General features: G+C 41.3%; 1 protein-coding gene across 15 annotated transcripts in view; it reads left to right on the top strand.

Annotated features, from left to right (window-relative positions):
• Positions 1-17382, top strand: part of TMEM178A (transmembrane protein 178A) — a 249199-nt gene that overhangs the window by 143874 nt on the left and 87943 nt on the right. For 8 of the 15 annotated variants that reach the window (XR_012325727.1, XR_012325732.1, XR_012325740.1 and 5 more), the window contains 3 exons: positions 83-242; positions 745-8120; positions 12220-12321. The gene's annotated coding sequence lies outside the window, so the exon portion shown is untranslated. The remainder of the gene's footprint in view (positions 1-82; positions 243-744; positions 8121-12219; positions 12322-17382) is intronic. The other 7 variants (XR_012325735.1, XR_012325738.1, XR_012325736.1 and 4 more) reach the window with 4 other exon arrangements.

Raw genomic sequence — 17382 nt, 5'->3', positions numbered from 1 at the left:
AATCAAATTGAAACAGCACCAGCTTAAACTGGTTTTGCCTCTGTAACTAGGTTGATTAATCAAACCTTGAGTTACTTTACAGAGGCAGCACTGCGCATGTGCAAGACGCGAACCCACCTCTCCAGGATGACCCCAGAACCTAGGATCTTCAGTCCACAGAACTCAAAGAATAGAAGTGTTGCCACCGGAGCCCTTTACGAAGCAAGAAGTCCTTCAATAAGGAAAATCTGGCCTCCTGCACCGTAAGTAGCTTATATGGACTAATTCAAGACTAGCCAATCAGCTTCCAAGTTTGAAATTCCCCTAACTCCTTAAATTTTGCCCTGAAGCCTGGATAGAGAGACAGATTTGAGAACTTTGTCTCCAGTTTCCTTGCCGGTCAATCTCACAATAAAGTTCTTCCTTTTCTCAAAAGCTAATGCCGTAATATTGGCTTCTGTGCGCCTGGGGCAGCCAGCCCTTGCTCGGTAGCAATCTTGCGTCATGTAGGACACCTGACTCGCCAACGTGAGCCTGGTCCTACGTCTCCATGCTGGGCTGCTGCCTGGTCAGATGACGATCTCCGCTCTGTGAACACCGGTGGTCTCATGGGAAAATGGAATAGAAGAGCATAGGGAGATCAGGGACCAGTGTTACTTGAGGTCTAAGTAAAATAGAAAGTGGCTGGTTGGCTCAAAGTAAAGCCCAGTAGGATTCGAATAGCCACCCTGAGTCTGATGATCTGTTTTCATTCCTTTCTCAAAGATGGCAACGCCCACAGTGCAGTCTCCACTCCACCCTTCCCGCTGCCAAAACAGGAGTCAGCGATCATTTGGAGAGGAGTTTTCCTCAGGAAAAACAGCCTGTCTTTTGATGCAGAGCATACACATTCCTTGAAAGGCTTTCTGTCGAAACAGACAAGATCCCAGCCTGCCTTCCTTTCAGAGAGATGAAAATATCACAGCCTGCGGTGGTTGAGAGCGCCGTGAAAACTAAATTCCTTCGCCTTGAGGTGTAGGGATGGGTGTGTGTGTTTTATTTATTATTTACTGAGAAGCCTGCCCAAACACTGCATTTTAGGAACTGGTAAGAAATACCGATGAAAATATGAGCACCCGGGGCATGAAAGAGCCTTTGAAACTAGGACAGATTTTCATTAGAGCCCTACCTGGAGTCTGTGGGCAAGGCAGTTTGTATGCACTACCCTGTCATCCTCGCAAATCAGTTTTTAAACTTGGTTTAGGCTCCGGGAAGCAGTGAAATTGGGAATTTCAAATGAGCCTCTCATTTCAGATGTGTCCATAATAGAAACCACTGGGCAGTGGGGCATAATTAACAGTCTCTCCTTCACGGAGACCGCAGAATGGCATTCATTTCACCAACTGGGCTTGACAAGAATTGGCTAGAATGCCTGAGTAGCTTTCCAGCTGCTGCTCCTGTAGCTCTGGCTTCCAGCAGTATTTGCATTCCAAATAAAACGAGGCCTGAAATAGATGTGCAATACATGTTCAAAGCTATTTTTAATCAATGATCACTTGGTTCGCTGTGAAAGATTATCAGCAGGTCACAATCCATTTCGGATTTTGCTGTGTCCTGCAGAACTGCTCTAAACACACAGCGACTTCAACTTCCTTGTGCTTCGTCAGCTCTGTGGATGAAGGGGAGGAGGGGCTTGAGTGGACGGGGGCCGCACAGACATGTTTACAGTTACAAGGACCAGAGCTGGAGGGCCATTTACTTGAACTGTTTAAGTTTGTCCTGGTCCCACAGAGAAACTTTGTGGGGCAGTCATAAGCCCGGAGTATTCTGTCCTCAGAACCTCCATCCTGAAACTCGCCATGTTACTGTCCAGGAAGCCAATCAATTTCAATTCAAGGGAGAACTCAGAAAGAAATGTTTCTCATTTCTAAGCCCCTTCTAGCTGTGGGGATGCTGTGATTCCTGCATATTTCTTTATAGATAGTATCTTCCTGGAAGCTTGAGCTTTCAATAGGGACTGCTGCCAATATTATCCACTAGTTATTGTTGTTGTTTTAAATAATAGCACCTTACATTTATTTAGCACGATTACTGTTTGCAAGCAAGTCTATAATCTCATTTGCAAAAAGAATTTACATAGTATGAATATTCAAATAGTTATAATTGCATATTAATTTTGTTTAACAGAATATGCTCATATTACTTTTCCCACCCCTGTTTCTCTCTTTTCTTTTACTATAATGTGTTTTCCTTTTTGATCCAGCTCTTCTGACTTTTTTTTTTTGACTTTTTTTTTACACATCCACTGGCAACTATATTTCAATTGATCCCCAGGACTATTAGTCTTAATCTTACAACTTAAAAATAAACCCTCTGTCTTTTACCCATAATATTCATTTTGCCGTCATTTTCCATCCTCCCCAAATGCTAGTTTATAATTTCCAAAAACATTTTGCTGTGATTTACTTAAGAGTTTAGATGTGGCTTCGTCTTTTTTCAAATTATAATAGTTGATACCAACTCATGCACATATAAACTCTGCACAAGGTTTCTAACCTCTCTGTGCCTCAGTTTCCTCATTAGTTAATTTGAGTTCATTAGCTATTGTGAGGGGTAACTGAGTTATAACACTGTAAAGTGCTGAGTGCATCTGGCACGTGGTCAGCATTCACTGAACGTTTGCTGTTACTATGTTGTTTGTCTTCCTCCACGAGAATGTGTGCTCTGTGAGGGCCAGCTCTGTGCTGAACGGCTTCCCTTTGGCCCTCCAGGTCCATGCTCTGCCTTCTCCACCCTGTGCGTTGACCCAGCAGACAGGTGTTGTATGGACCACATCAACAGTCCTTAACCTGTGGCTCCGGGTTGGGTTTTGCTCCTTGTGGAGCTCTGGCAGGAGACTGGAGGGAGCCGGGAGAGTGAGTTTGGGGAATTTGTTCCTCTAGATCCCTCCCTGGGGGAGTCACATCAGGATGGCTGTGTCCTTGACTGAAAGTCACAGGTCCTGTCGGATGGCCTCTCCACAAGCTTTCTATCCAGGCGCCACTGACTACTTCCTCCCTTTGCCTGCTCAAGCCCAGTGCTGGCCACTGTGACCATCCTTTGTTATTCCCCTACACTCTGCCGACACCTTAAATTACCCCTGTTTAAAGTCCCCTCAAATTCTCCAATGTGAACGTGGCTTTCTTTGCCTTCCATGACTTTGATATTTTTGAAGAGTCTGATCAGATATTTTGTAGAATGTTGCTCAGTTTGGGTTTGCCTGGTGTTTTTTCACGGTGAGCTTGCAATTTTGTGTTTTTGGGAAGGATACTTTAGGGGTCATGTACCCTTCTCAGTGCATCGTATTGGTGGATACATGATTCAATATGTTTTATTACTAGTGATGTTAACCTTGATCACTTGGTTAAGGTGATGTCTGCTTTACTTTATTATACCGTTACTATTTTCCTATTGTAATTAATAAGTAATTTTTGGACTATATATATATATTTTTTCTTTTCTTTTCTTTTCTTTTTTTTGCGGTACGCGGGCCTCTCACTGTTGTGACTCCTCCCATTGCGAAGCACAGGCTCCAGACGCGCAGGCTTAGCAGCCATGGCTCACGGGCCTAGCCGCTCCGCAGCATGTGGGATCTTCCCGGACCGGGGCACGAACCCGTGTCCCCTGCCTCGGCAGGTGGACTCTCAACCACTGCACCACCAGGGAAGCCCAAGGACAATATTTTGAGACTATGCAAATATCCTGTTTCTCTTCATGCTTTCACTCATTAGTTTGAGCATTCATCAGTAGATATTGCCTGCAACAGCTAACACGGTAGTGTTCTAATGCTAATTTTCTATTTCCCTCATTCCTTCCATATTTCTTTTTTTTAAAGTATTTTATTTATTTATTTATTTATTTATTTATTTATTTATTTATTTATAGCTGCGTTGGGTCTTCATTGCTGTGCACGGGCTTTCTCTAGCTGCTGCGAGCAGGGGCTACTCTTTGTTGCAGTGTGCGGGCTTCTCATTGTGGTGGCTTCTCTTGTTGCGGAGCATGGGCTCTAGGTGTGCCGGCTTCACTAGGTGTGGCTCGTGGGCTCTAGAGCGCAGGCTCAGTAGTTGTGGCGCATGGGCTTAGTTGTTACGCGGCATGTGGGATCTTACCAGACCAGGGCTCGAACCCCTATCCCCTGCATTGGCAGGCGGATTCTTAACCGCTGCGCCACCAGGGAAGTCCCCCATATTTCTTAATTGGAATTCATTCTTCCATAAGGAAGAGCTGTATCTTATTTATTTATTTCAGTATGGACTTGTGGATATTTATTTTATTATTAGGATTATATACAACCCCATGCTATCATTATTTATGAAGTTGATCCAGCTTTGGCTACTGGGAGCTCTTTTAGACTGGATCCTATGTCCTTTTCACATACACACATTTTTGAGCACTTCCTTATTTCTGGCACCAAAAGATGCTTCTGCTATTTGTATTTTTCTTTTTTTAAATGAGTACACTTTATTTTTTAGAGCAGTTTCAGGTTTACAAAGAAAGTGAGCAAAAAGTACAGGGAGTTCCCATATACCCCCCTCGGTTTTCCCTACTATTAATATCTTGCATTGATATGGTGTATTTATTACAATTGATGAACCAATATTGATATATTACTATTAACTTAAGTCCATAGTTTAAATTAGGGTTCACTCTTTGTGCTGTCTAGTTCTGTGGGTTTTGACAAATGCATAATGTCATGTGTCCACAATGACAGTAGCATACAGAAGAGTTTCACTAGCCTAAAAATTCCCTGTGTTCCCTCTATCCTTCCCTCCTTCCCCCCAACCCAAACTGCTGGAAACCACTGACCTTCTCACTGTCTCTGTAGATTTGCCTTTTCCAGAATGTCACGTAGTTGGAATCATACAGTATGACGAGTCTTCTTTCACTTAGCAATAGGCATGTAAGGTTCTTCTATGTCTTTTCATGGCTTCATAGCTCATTTCTTATTATTACTGTATAATATTTCATTGTATGGATGTACCACCATTGATCCACTCACTGACTGAAGGACATCTTGGGTGCTTCCAAGTTTTGGCAATTATGAATAAAGCTTCTGTAAACATTTATGTGCAGGTTTTTGGAGGACATACGTTTTCAACTCATTGGCGTAAATACCTAGGAGTGTGATTGTTGCCTCATATGGTGAGACTATGTTTAACTTTGTAGGCAGCCGCCAAGCTGTCTCCCGAAGTGGCTGTTACCATTCTGCATTCTCATCAGCAGTGAATTCTTGTTGTCTTAACATCCTTCAGCATTTGGTGTTGTCAGTATTTTGGATTGTATCCATGCTAGTAGTTATGTACCAACTGTGTTGTTTAACTGGTCAAATCCAATAAAAGGTGCTGTCTGAAATGTTTGATGAAGGATGTGTCGTGAGAATCAGATTTCTTGGAATTGGGAAAGGAGCCAAAGCAGAAGCTAAGTTGAAAACAAAAAAAGAGGGACCAAGTCTCAGCCCAGTATGGCAAAATCTACCTGAAAGCAAAAATAAAACTGAATTCCCAAGTCTAGAGTCAAACTGAGGAAAGGAAGTACATTGGTATTTCTTAGTATGTGGATATCTCCTGTCTTAGTGTCTTAATTTGGGTTAGCTGGAATTTCTTCTTCAAGTACATTTATCAGAAAAGATAAATGGGTAATGTATTTTCTGACCCCATGCATCTTGGGAATGTTGGGAATGCCTTCAGGCATAGAAGACAAGTAAGCTGGAGTAGGTGGAACGTCTGTTGTGCTTTTCTGCTCAGCTTTTCTTGTTTGTCTTTTGTTGTCGTTGTTTTTGTTTTGTTTTGTTTTCAACTGAGGAAGGTTTACTCCCTCAACCCATGTATTTTTGGTATAATTATCACTTCAGAGTCGGTATGTACCTAGACCTGGTTAACTGTGATAACCTGTCCTTAATGACTTCTACAAGGGGTGGGAATATATCCAAATAGGGCCAGTCAGGGCCTTTGAATTAAATTACATGCATGGCTTGTGAGCTGTATGGATGTAGAGCTGGGCTGCGAGGGGCCATCTTCTCTGCCATGTGAATAGAGTTCATCTGTGGCAAGAGAGAATGAGGCCAACGTAAGCAAAATGAAACAAACAAAATGAAACACGCAGATCTTAGAGATGGAGAGAGAGAACGCGAGTGCTGGAGGGAAGAGAATGAGAAAATGAGAGTGGGGCTAGCTGAATTGTTTGAGATCTTTGATCAGCTGCACTGGAAGTCTTACTCTTGGACCTTCCAGTCAGACAAGCCAATAAATTTCCTTTGCTTTTCTTAAGATAGTTTGAGTTGGTTTTCTGTCCTTTACAACTAAAAAATAGTAAGTATAGAATTGCTATTAGGAAAAGGCCATTGCTAGGAATAAACTCTACAGTAAAGATTTGGTTGAGTCTAAGTGTATCACAGGATGGAGAGGACCCCCATACCAAGGGCAAGAAAATCGTCCATCGTTGTTATGCTGTTCCAAAACATATGGTTAAAGGGTGACCTCTTCTTTCTTTGGACTCAGACATGTGCCTGCTGAGACTGGAGCTTTAGAGGAATTGTCAGAATTTCAGGATGTTGCCTGCTTCTTGCACATCTTTCAAGAAAAGAAAAAGCTTCAGTATAAATTGGTCCCTGTGAAAGCAGGAAGGAAATAGTATATAACTTCGTTAAGAGGTACCTTTCCTCCATTTGGATGTGGGCAGTAATCTAAGACTGCTGGGGGGTCAGATAATCATGCACCTCATGGAACTACAAAAGCTAAAATCCCTGACCCAAGCTGAAGTTAGTGTTGGCAGAGGTTGGGAGGTGAGAGATGGAGTAGGGGTTGTGATTGGGAGGAATTTGAGAAATCCGGAAGCCTGATCCTTTAAGCCCCTCCCCAAACTATCCTGCTGAGCACTGGCTGGTGGGGAAGGTAACAATTCATTCCCTAGTAAACAGCCAACCCACCGGTTCAGCCTGGGCACAGCACTGATCCGTTCTGCCTCAATACCTCAGCCTGAGTCATTTAGGACTCTCGTAGCTGAAGGCTAAGAACTGCTGCTAAGAAACAGGTATGCAGAAGAGTCTGGTCTATAATCAAGGACAAGACAAGATTTCTGATTTTCACCTACGGAAGTAGACCCCATCAGTAGATGACTAGGGGTTTAAAAGTGTTGAACTTCCAGAGAAATATCAACTGGAAAGCACTTGCGATTGTTGGATTGCTAAGGCAATCCCCAGGTCCTTGTAATAACACCAAATGCAAGAGAGATGTTAAGGGGCAGGACCTCCAGAAGGATTTTTTCCTACATTCATTTTAGGCACAGCCTTGAAGAATAATGAATGTGGGCGATCTGTGCACAGGGAGAAGCCTGGGGTTGTCAGATTGGTTTCGCTGTCAAGATGTAAATTCTTGCTGTGTTATTCTGTAGGGTCTGGTACATGCTGTGGCATACATCATGGCACCCTTTCTGAATGGAGTTTTTGTTTTTTAGTTTTTTTGGCCGCACCACGAGGCATGTGGTATCTTAGTTCCCAGACCAGGGATTGAACTGCGCCCCCTGCAGTGGAAGCACGGAGTCTTAACCACTGGACCACCAGGAAAGTCCCCTGAATGGAGTTTTATTGGAAGATATGCTATTTTTCCTCCTCTACTGTGTAAGGGAGCTATAGGGGATCATTACATTGATCATAAACTGCAGGTTATTTTTTTATTATAACTATTATTATTGTACCTTTATAGTGAAAAATTTCAAACAACCACTATAAATATCAATAGAATAATGAACCCTGATGTATCCAACCTCAACAAAGGTCAGCTTATAGTCAATCTGGTTTTATGCATATCTCCACTCACTAGATTATTTTGAAGCAAACCCTACGCATCGTATCATTACATCTGTTAATAAGTCGTAAGTATTATTTTAAAAAACCCGTAATACAATAACACCCAAAAAATTAACAATGATTCATTATTATTATTAAATATCCAGGCAGTGTTCAGACTTCCAGTTGTTTCTTGAATGTAATTTTAAAAATATATATTGCAGGTTATTGAATCAAGAGAAACCATATCTGGATATCAGAGATGTGTACATCACCCAGAGATCCTGGGCATGGAGGTGGGGTAGTAACTGGATGTGATTCTGTGTTGTCTCTCTTTGGAGTAAGTGTGACTTTAGTTATACATTAGTTGGACATACATCTGTTGGACAAATATCAGGTGGAGGGACTTTTGAAATTGTTTGAGTTTGTGTTAAGTAGGCATGGGGGAAATGTAGTTCATATTTGCTCTTATTGTCTGCCCACTCTTTCTTTCTATGAAGGAACTGTCTCCCTCCCATCTCATTAGGTTCTTGTGAGACTGTTAATCACAGTGTATGCGCTGTCTGCAGGACCAGTGTGTGACTCAGGCCTTACCAATAATGGGCCAACTTCGCATCCATGGTGATTAGACATGGTCTGAATACAAGCAACCAAAGTATTCTCATGAGATTGAAAATCTCATGGATGCAGGGAGTCTGTCATCCGTTTGAATCATGAGCTAAAACAATGTGGGTATGGAATTTTTTCCTTGGCCACACTCCCTGGGATAGGGAAAGAGTGTACATAACAGTGGGAGAGAATGAGGCCAATATAGAGAGAAAAGCAGAGACAGGATGAAGCAAGAGTTGGCGGGGTTGATGGCAGGGAGGAAGAGAGAGAGGGGCAATGACAATATTTGAGCCCTTGGGTTTAGCTGTACCTAAAGTTACCTTGGAAGTTTTGTGAAACAATATATTCATTTATTTCCCCTTAAGCTAGTTAGAACTGGGTTTCCTCTCGGTTGCAACTAAAAGAGTCATAAAAACTGGGTATAAAAATCTTGAATTACAACTTTTGCCCCTCAAAATTCTATATACTCTGCTTAATTTCCTGCTAACATTTAATAATACAAAAGAGTGGAATTCCTGGTGGTCCAGTGGTTAGGATTCTGAGCTTCCAATGCCAGGGTCTGGGGTTCCATCCCTGACTGGGGAACTAAGATCCCGCAAGCCATGTGGCACGGCCAAAATAATAATAATAATAATAGGAAGGAGAAGTTTGTGATCAGCCTGACTTCCCTCCCTTTATTATGCAATTCATTATTCCTGTCTGGATGCTTGAAGAGTTTTTTCTTTATATATATTTTCCCTCTGAAACATTATGGGCTCCTTACACCTGCATAATTGAGGCTTTTTCCAATTTGTGATTTTTTTTCAACTGTGTCTTTGATTATAATTTCTATTCCACTTGCTTTGGTTTCTTTCGCCTATAATTCATAGGTTGGATGTTTATAAGTTGGGGATGGTGGGAAATAACAACATTCTGACAGCCTCCAAAAGCAGCAGCTAGTCAGTAAAGGTCAGCTATCCAGTTTCTGGGTTGGGACAAGTCTTGCATTCTTATTCCAGGGAGCCAGAACGTTTGGGAGAATTGAACGGACTTTGTACCTTTTTTTCAGATGGGTAGTCTTTCTATTAAGGCAGCATAACACAAGGATTTACCAACTGCACTCTTCAGCACAGTTCCATCAGTATGGTGGTTAATGAAAATGTTAGTTTTTAAGTCCCCCCCTCCCTTCTGATTCATGGTTATTTTAAGGGAAATTTTAGAGAGACTGTGTCAGATGCCATTTAAAGTTGAAAGTCTTTTCTGTTGACTTAAGAGCCAGTTTCTATCATGTACTTTGTATTTTCAGCATTTAATTAATTAATTCAATTCTCAAACCAGCATTATTGAGCAACTTTTATATGGCAGACCCTGTGGTTGGCTAGGCTATAAAATTGAATAAGATGCTATTCTAATTCTTAAGGACCTAGCAATCTAGTGGGTAGATAGATGTACAAAACAACCAACTACAAAGGACTGGTAAGCCTATGATATACACAGTGCTCTGGGAGCAAATTGGGAGGTGACAGACATTTGTATCCAGCTTTGTAGAATCAGTAGGAGCTTACCAAATAAATGGAGAAGAAGCATTGCTGTATTATTCTGCTATCATTGACCTGTGTCATTTGAATGGGATGTGATGGGGGCTCTGCCTGTATATGGATATTTCTTTTCAAAATTTCCCTCCACTGCCTTTAAATTTCACAAGCGTTTTCTTACAACTGACCGATCTGCATGCCACACACAGTATATGGGATGAGACGGGCAGCTTTGCCTCTCTCCTTGTCAGTTTAATTTCGCTTTTTCTCTACCCACTGGGTATGGAGATGCTGGGTTCTTACACATTTTAATTGCTTATCTATTGCAAAATATATTTATGTAATTTTGAAGGAAAGCAGTGATTTATATTAGCAGAGAATGGGAGAGTTTAAAGGGGTAATCTAGTCTAACCTCCTCATTTCCAGTTCCATTTTCTAGTTGTTAAGGTCATACAGCTAAGTAGGACCAGAGCAGGAATTACGATCACGATGATGAAGATTGCACAGCACTGGCAATTTTCACAAACATTGTTGCATTTAATGTTCACAAAGATCCTCTGAGCCTTGTATTATTATTATACCCCATTTACCAGGGAGGAAATTAAACTTAGCAATACCAAGGTATTTGTTTTAAAATGTTGTATTAAATCTCTGGACTTTCAGTCTAGTACTTTCTTTGTTACTCAGTGAAACCTCATTGGTTTTTGTTTGTTTAATTGAATTCTAATTTAAAATACTTTTCAAACTAGGATCTAGGATTATCTTTTTTTCTTTTTGTGTTTTTTTTCTTTTAGGATTATCTTTTAAAAAAATAATAAAATGCATAAATGGTATCTAGCCCAATATCTGATTTCCTATATTTCTTATAGTCTATATCACAGGTAATATTTCCCATACTCCTTGATATTATACCGCTTTGTATTATTGTCTAGTTTGTATTTATATGATTCGTGTTATCTGAGCAAGAAGCCTTTTCCCTGTTCAAAATCTAGTAATTTTCTATTACACCCCCTCTTTGTGACTTCTTTTAAGTTCACCAACTGTCAGCTCTTTCCCGCCTCTCCATGGCAGATTGCCAGATTGTATAAATCATGCCTTTGGCTATTCTTGTCAACAACTGAAGCAGAATTTTTGCAAAAATCTTGTAAACAGTGTGTTGCAATGTTAGTGGCCTCTGCTACTAATGCCTCCCTTTTCTTTCTTTTAATATGAGGCTCAGTCCCCTTGTTTTATGAAGTGGACCATTTCATCTTTCCTCCACATGCAGCTAGCTAGGCTTTTCTCATGGATTTAGTAGAAGCTGATCTTGAAATTTTCACAAAGGTGCTTCTTCTCTTGCTCCTTTAGTTTCCATTTGGATCCCTAATGGGAGTGATGTTGAACACCCATCATCTCAAAGAGTCCTATTTTCGAATCCTGACCCTGCCACTTTCTGGTTGAGTCATCTGGGGCAAACTTTTCCCACCTCGTCTGTAAAACGGGATCACATTGCACATACCTAATGGCAGAATTGAGAAGATGGAATTACCATTGTGTTTTTCAGCCACACCACATGGCATGTGGGATCTTAGTTCCCTGACCAGGGATCGAACCCACGCCCCCTGCATTGGAAGCACAGAGTCTTAACCACTGGACTGCCAGGGAAGTCCCAAGAAGATGGAATTAGATGAGAATAGTGCCAGATACATAATGTTTACAAAAAAGAATGTTGATTGCCACTTTTATTATTCTTGTAAATAATTCTTTCTTTGGTTGAAGTTTCTCTTTGTTGTCAAGCTAACCATTCAGTAATATATCACAAACTCACCACTGCCTTCTCTCTTTTGAAACATTGTAAGTCAGTTGTTTTGTTTTTGCCTAAACTCTATTTCTTGAGCATCTTGACCCAACTCTCTTTTTAATTATTTTGCTTCATTCTTTTCCTATGAATTTTAGGGCCTACTACTCTCTGGCATCTTTAGATTGGAGCAAATGGTCCCTTTGAGTCATTCCTCTGACATTTTTAGCCACTTTATATCTCTCAGTAGTTTGCTAACTCCACATATAATCTGATAAACCAGTTCCCAAGAAGTCAGTTTTAAGATAGTGGAAAAATTGGTATCTATCACTTTACAGTGATATGCTCTGGTAGTTCTATTGCCTCATTTCCTGTTTTCCCCCCAAGCTTTTAGAAAATGCATTCACATAAATATTCTTCAATTCTGTATTATTCATATTAATTTCATAGGCTGTGATTGATTATTTCCAATCCTGTCCCTTTTAGTTGAAGGGCAGTCAAGATCCTCTTCCAATTCTAATGCTTCTTTTTATATTCAGGAAACTCACCATTTAACAGATATAGCAACAACCGTAAATGCTAGGATACAGGGACACAGAGGGATAAAAAACATGGTCCATCCTTCAAGGAACCCATAATAAGTAAGTTGTCCCTTCCTTATTTCTTTAAAAGACATTCATATCGTTTTATTTGCATAATCGTTAAACTTGGCTTCTTACATAAATGAGTATCTAGTCCTACATCCTTGGAATAATTCTTACCATCAGGACTATCCTAAGGCTTATATTAAGGGGAAAAAAATATTAGATGGTTCCCAAAAGAAGTGGTTTGTGGTTTGGGTATAATTTGCTTAGTATTTGCATATGCCTATTTTGAAAAGACCTAGTGTTTCAAGTTAAAACACTAAGGCTATAAATGAGAGCAGATTTCTTCCTTCATGTTTGGCTGCCATAATTGATACCGATTCCAGAAACGTATAGCCAGAAGTGAGTCAACAGTTAAATGGAACACAGAAGAGGAAAAAAAAAAAGTCTCAAGAACTCTTCTAAGACAGTAATAGCCCCCATCTGGAATTTTCCTCTCCTCTGTAAGAGCTTTTGCAGTTAGAGTGCAGTGTGGCTGGATGGAGCTCTGGTTTGCATGCTGCCGGCTGAGGGTCACTCCAAGTCCACCCCGTGCTCAGCTATTTCCCTTACTGGCCTTTGAGTTAGAGCATGGAAGACCCCCTGCCAGAATAGAAATGTTTAGACACAGAATTTTATTGCTGAAAGGGATCTTACAGATCATTATACCACAGAGATTCCCAAGCCTTTTCAAGTGTGAGAACCCCTTTTCAATCTCAATGTTTTTTGGATTCCCATGTAGTAGGACTTAAACTTGTAGTATGCATGGATTGAGAAGGTATATAATGACAATATGCCACTATGAGTTCAATAATCATTTGCATGAATTTAAACTTCGTTAATCAGAACAGCAGTTACATAAATTTGAAACAAATAGCTATACCTGTATGAGTGAGACATATCATGTATTTCATCTATAGCCTACTAGGTATACACATGGATCTGGAGATCCCATGAATTTGGAGGGCCCTGGGGACCTGCACCTTGGAAACCATTGATCTAATCCAGTCTCCTGTTTTAACAGATGAACATAAATGTGGTTTATGGATATTAAGTGACTTTCTAAGGATACAGCTAGTTGGTGGCAGAGTCCAGTTCACTGACACCTTTTCCACTGTGCCTCAGCTGTCTTAAACTTATCTGAAATTATTATTCATCCAGATCAGCAGAGAGAGGTACTGTAAATGAACTAGCTCAGAGGAAACTATGATTGTGTACCACACACAGGAAAACATGCTCCTGTATATAACAATAACAAAACAGATCAATTAGATTAATTAATTAGTTTGTATATAGAATTAATTAGGTTGTATGTAGTTAGTTAGATTGTATATAGAATTCTTGCATAACTTGTCTCACTTGACAATTACATATTTCTTGAGGATTGCAAGGAAGTAGAGACCTGTGTTAGGTACTTTATAAACTGCGGGGTGAATATGAAAAATGCTGATTTTCTGGCCACAAATAATAACCCCTCTCAAAAAACAATGCAGAGGAAGAATTAAAAACCTTAAATATTATGGGTTTTTGGCAATGAACGGGCACAAAAGTCAGCAAGAATGGACATCCTCAACTTCTGCCAAGTCAGGAGGAGCAGTTCTGGCTGCTGAGTTGAGAAGAGAAATGAGAAAAATCACCAGCCAAATAATACATTCTAATACTGGCAGACACAGGAGGGGGAGTGTGTCAGAGATATTAAAAAGCCATTCAGTGTGAGAACGATGCGATTCAGCTGGGGAAAGAAGAAAAGAACAATTGATATTTCCTGGATATTTATTAATGTTTAGATACAAGAGGTTGTATTGAGAGTCGCCAAGTCTTCAGCCTGTTTTCTCTGAGGGCTCGATACGACGTGAAAGATGCTGAAGAGAGTGCGGTTCAGATCCGTGCTCTCCCTGGGTGACCCATTTCTGCCAGTACTGCACTGGGTTAGAAAACTTCAGGGGTTTCCTAGACTAGCCTTAGGTCTCTTTTGATCTGGATGACCCTTGGGAGTCTGAGTTGATTTTGATTCCTGTGAAAATTTGGGTCATTTGGGGGTAGATCTTGCCTGGTCCAATCATATGTTTTGTGTGGATATGGTAATAATGAGGGTCCATTCAGTTATATCCAATAGTGTCTCAAGAAGGTCAAGGCTACTTATCTAGTTATGCTGTGTATCTGTTTTCCATAGATAGAGGATCTATTTCATGAGCAAAGGTTGCCATCTTCATTCCAACCAAATGATCTGAAACTATGAGCTGCAAAAGGAATCTTAAGGGAAAATAGGGCTGAACGTGAGCAAATCCATTCTCACCACCGGAAGCTGTAACTCCACCTGCATTGTCTCTGGGGGACAGCCCATCTGACTGAGTACTTAGAGAAACAGAGTAGATATAACTGATATTGACAGAAAAGTTGTACAAACAGATCGTGATTAATTCTGTAGTCCTTACAGCTGAATATAACAAAGCTGGGGTCCAGGGACTGTTGCTTTGCCTCCATGTTCTCTACCCGCTTGTTCCCGAGACTCTAGGTGTCAGAGGGAGGGAATGGCGTTTGCCATAGAGCAGAACCCTGCCTCTTCTGAGTAACTCGCCTGTTAGCGCTGCAGTGCTGGCAGCGGTCCTGAGAAGGGCTCTGCAACGTGGGCTGGTTAGCAGGAGCATTTTCACTGCAGGCAGGTTCCGTTGCCTTGGTGAAGTCCCCACGCATCTGAAGAGTGGCTCATCTGTTTCCGGCTGGGGATCGCTTGTGCTCACCCAGGCACCCATGAGAAACCTGGGAGACTGGTGAGCAGGTGCTGGCTGAACCGGGAACCTTTAAGAATCAGCCAACAAAATAGATAATTTTACTCAGTACAATTCCAGGAGGACTAAGTTTTGGAGGAAATGCTGTCAGAGAAGCGTTTTCAGTGTCAGGGGCCTAGGGCAGGAATGGTGAGTGGAGAAGGAGGAGGGAAGAGGAAGAACAGAACGAAGCAGTGAGGGGGTGAGTTGGGGGGTGAACGGGCTGAGAGATTCTTAGCACTCGGGTGGAGAGAGTTGTCTAAGAAAGATTTTAAGGATGTAGCCTTTATGATATGCTTGTAAAACCTCTCACCCTGCTGCTTCCTGAAAATCACAGTAAACATCTACATTGTGCTCTTTCCAGTGTGGGCGTCAGGACCCACCTTTGGCTATTGAGCCGTTGAAGTGTGGCTGGTCCGAACTGAGCTGCGCAGCAAGTGTAACATACGCACTGGATTTTTGGCGACTTAGTGTAGAAAAAAGAATGTAAAATATCTATTGCATTGATAATTTTTTACATTGAATACTTGTTGAAACAATAATATTTTTAATATATTGGGTTAAAGTATATCATTAATGTTAATTTTACCTGTTTCTTTTTACTTAAAAAAATGTGTCTATTAGAACGCTTAAAACATAATGTGACTGATGTTATATTTCTACTGGATAGCACTAATCTACATGACTCTTCAAAGCTACTGGAGTTAGATTTGTGTTTATTTTGGGTTGGTATTGGTGGTGCTACAGGGTTGTACAAGCAGACACTCACACCCTTGTCTGTTGATGGCCAAAATGGAAGGGAGGGTCAGACTTGATAAATCTCAGGCTCCAGAAGGAGCATTGGTCAGCAGGCTTTGGCAAGTACGTCTGAGTGCCGAGACCTGCAGACATTTGGAAAGATTCAGAGTCAGAGAAATATCTGGGAGAAATGGGGCCTGACTTAAATATATCGAAAGGAGACCAAGTTTTCCTACAAGAACAGAACTGGTATTAACAGAGAAACCTCAGAGGGCAAAGATGGGAAACAGCGGGGTTGGGAGAGAAGGTGCAGCCTTCTTTGCGAGCGTGTCTTGCCTCAGTAAGACGGGAATAAAGACACAGACCTACTAGAGAATGGACTTGAGGACACGGGGAGGGGGAAGGATAAGCTGGGACGAAGTGAGAGAGTGGCATGGACATATATACACTACCAAATATAAAATAGATAGCTAGTGGGAAGCAGCCGCATAGCACAGGGAGATCAGCTCGGTGCTTTGTGACCACCTAGAGGGGTGGGATAGGGAGGGTGGGAGGGAGATGCAAGTGGAAGGAGATATGGGGACATATGTGTACGTATAGCTGATTCACTTTGTTATAAAGCAGAAACTAACACACCATTGTAAAGCAATTATACTCCAATAAAGATGTTTAAAAAAAAACAAAAACAAGAATGCCTGATGCCTGGGAGGGAGGAGAAAGAGGAAAAGAAGAAAGGACGGAGGGGAGAGAGGAGAAGGAAGGAAATAGAACTGAATTGAGAAAAATAGCCACGCAAGGCTAGACGTGGTTCGTGTGGTCCCTGATAGACCTTGTGAGTTTGAAACAGCTTGAGAAATGACCACTCCGTGGAGCAGAAATCCTCTGTAAAACCCCCACAAGTAAAGAAAAAACAGGTTTCCTGAATGTTCAGTAGCAGCAGTCGTGAATCTATTTATTTGAGAAACGGCTTTGAAGCTGCCCCAATTCTTTGTTAAGACAAGACTGGGGAGAAAGGAGTATTTGCATAAGTGATGAGGTGAAAGGGCTTCTGGCATCCTCAAGATTGAATGCTTCCCAGGGATACGTCCTTTAGCGCCCTCCATAGGAGGGCAGGGAGTCCCTGGCTGCATCCCTGGCACAGTGTTATTCTGTAGCGGTGTGTATATATATCGCTCAACTATTTGGAGCGCGACTGGGCCCTTCAAGTAACCAGAATAACACCCTTCATTTCACTTTACGGCCAGCAAAGACACTCATTCCAAAGAGTTAGTAGAAACACGTAAAACCCTTCAGTGGAGTACAGCCTCTGCTCTGGGTCTGAACAAGTTCAGTCCAATTTCTCATCCCATAACTCCTGTGTCTATGGAGCCAGGCAGTTAAAATGAATGACCCGAGGCGCTGCAAGGGTCTGAAGTGCCTCACAAATCATCAAAGAAAGACTAAATTATGTCCTGAACTTACCAAAGCCAAAAAGTGAACTAATAATATATTTTAGAAACAGTTGCTCCAAGAGCTGAAACTGAAAACATGGTGATGTTTAACTCCAATTTAATGAGAACATCCAAGTAATTAA

Source organism: Tursiops truncatus, chromosome 14 (genome assembly GCF_011762595.2).
Source record: "Tursiops truncatus isolate mTurTru1 chromosome 14, mTurTru1.mat.Y, whole genome shotgun sequence".
NCBI classification, from domain to species: domain Eukaryota; kingdom Metazoa; phylum Chordata; class Mammalia; order Artiodactyla; family Delphinidae; genus Tursiops; species Tursiops truncatus.
This window is presented reverse-complemented; position numbering and strand designations above follow the sequence as displayed.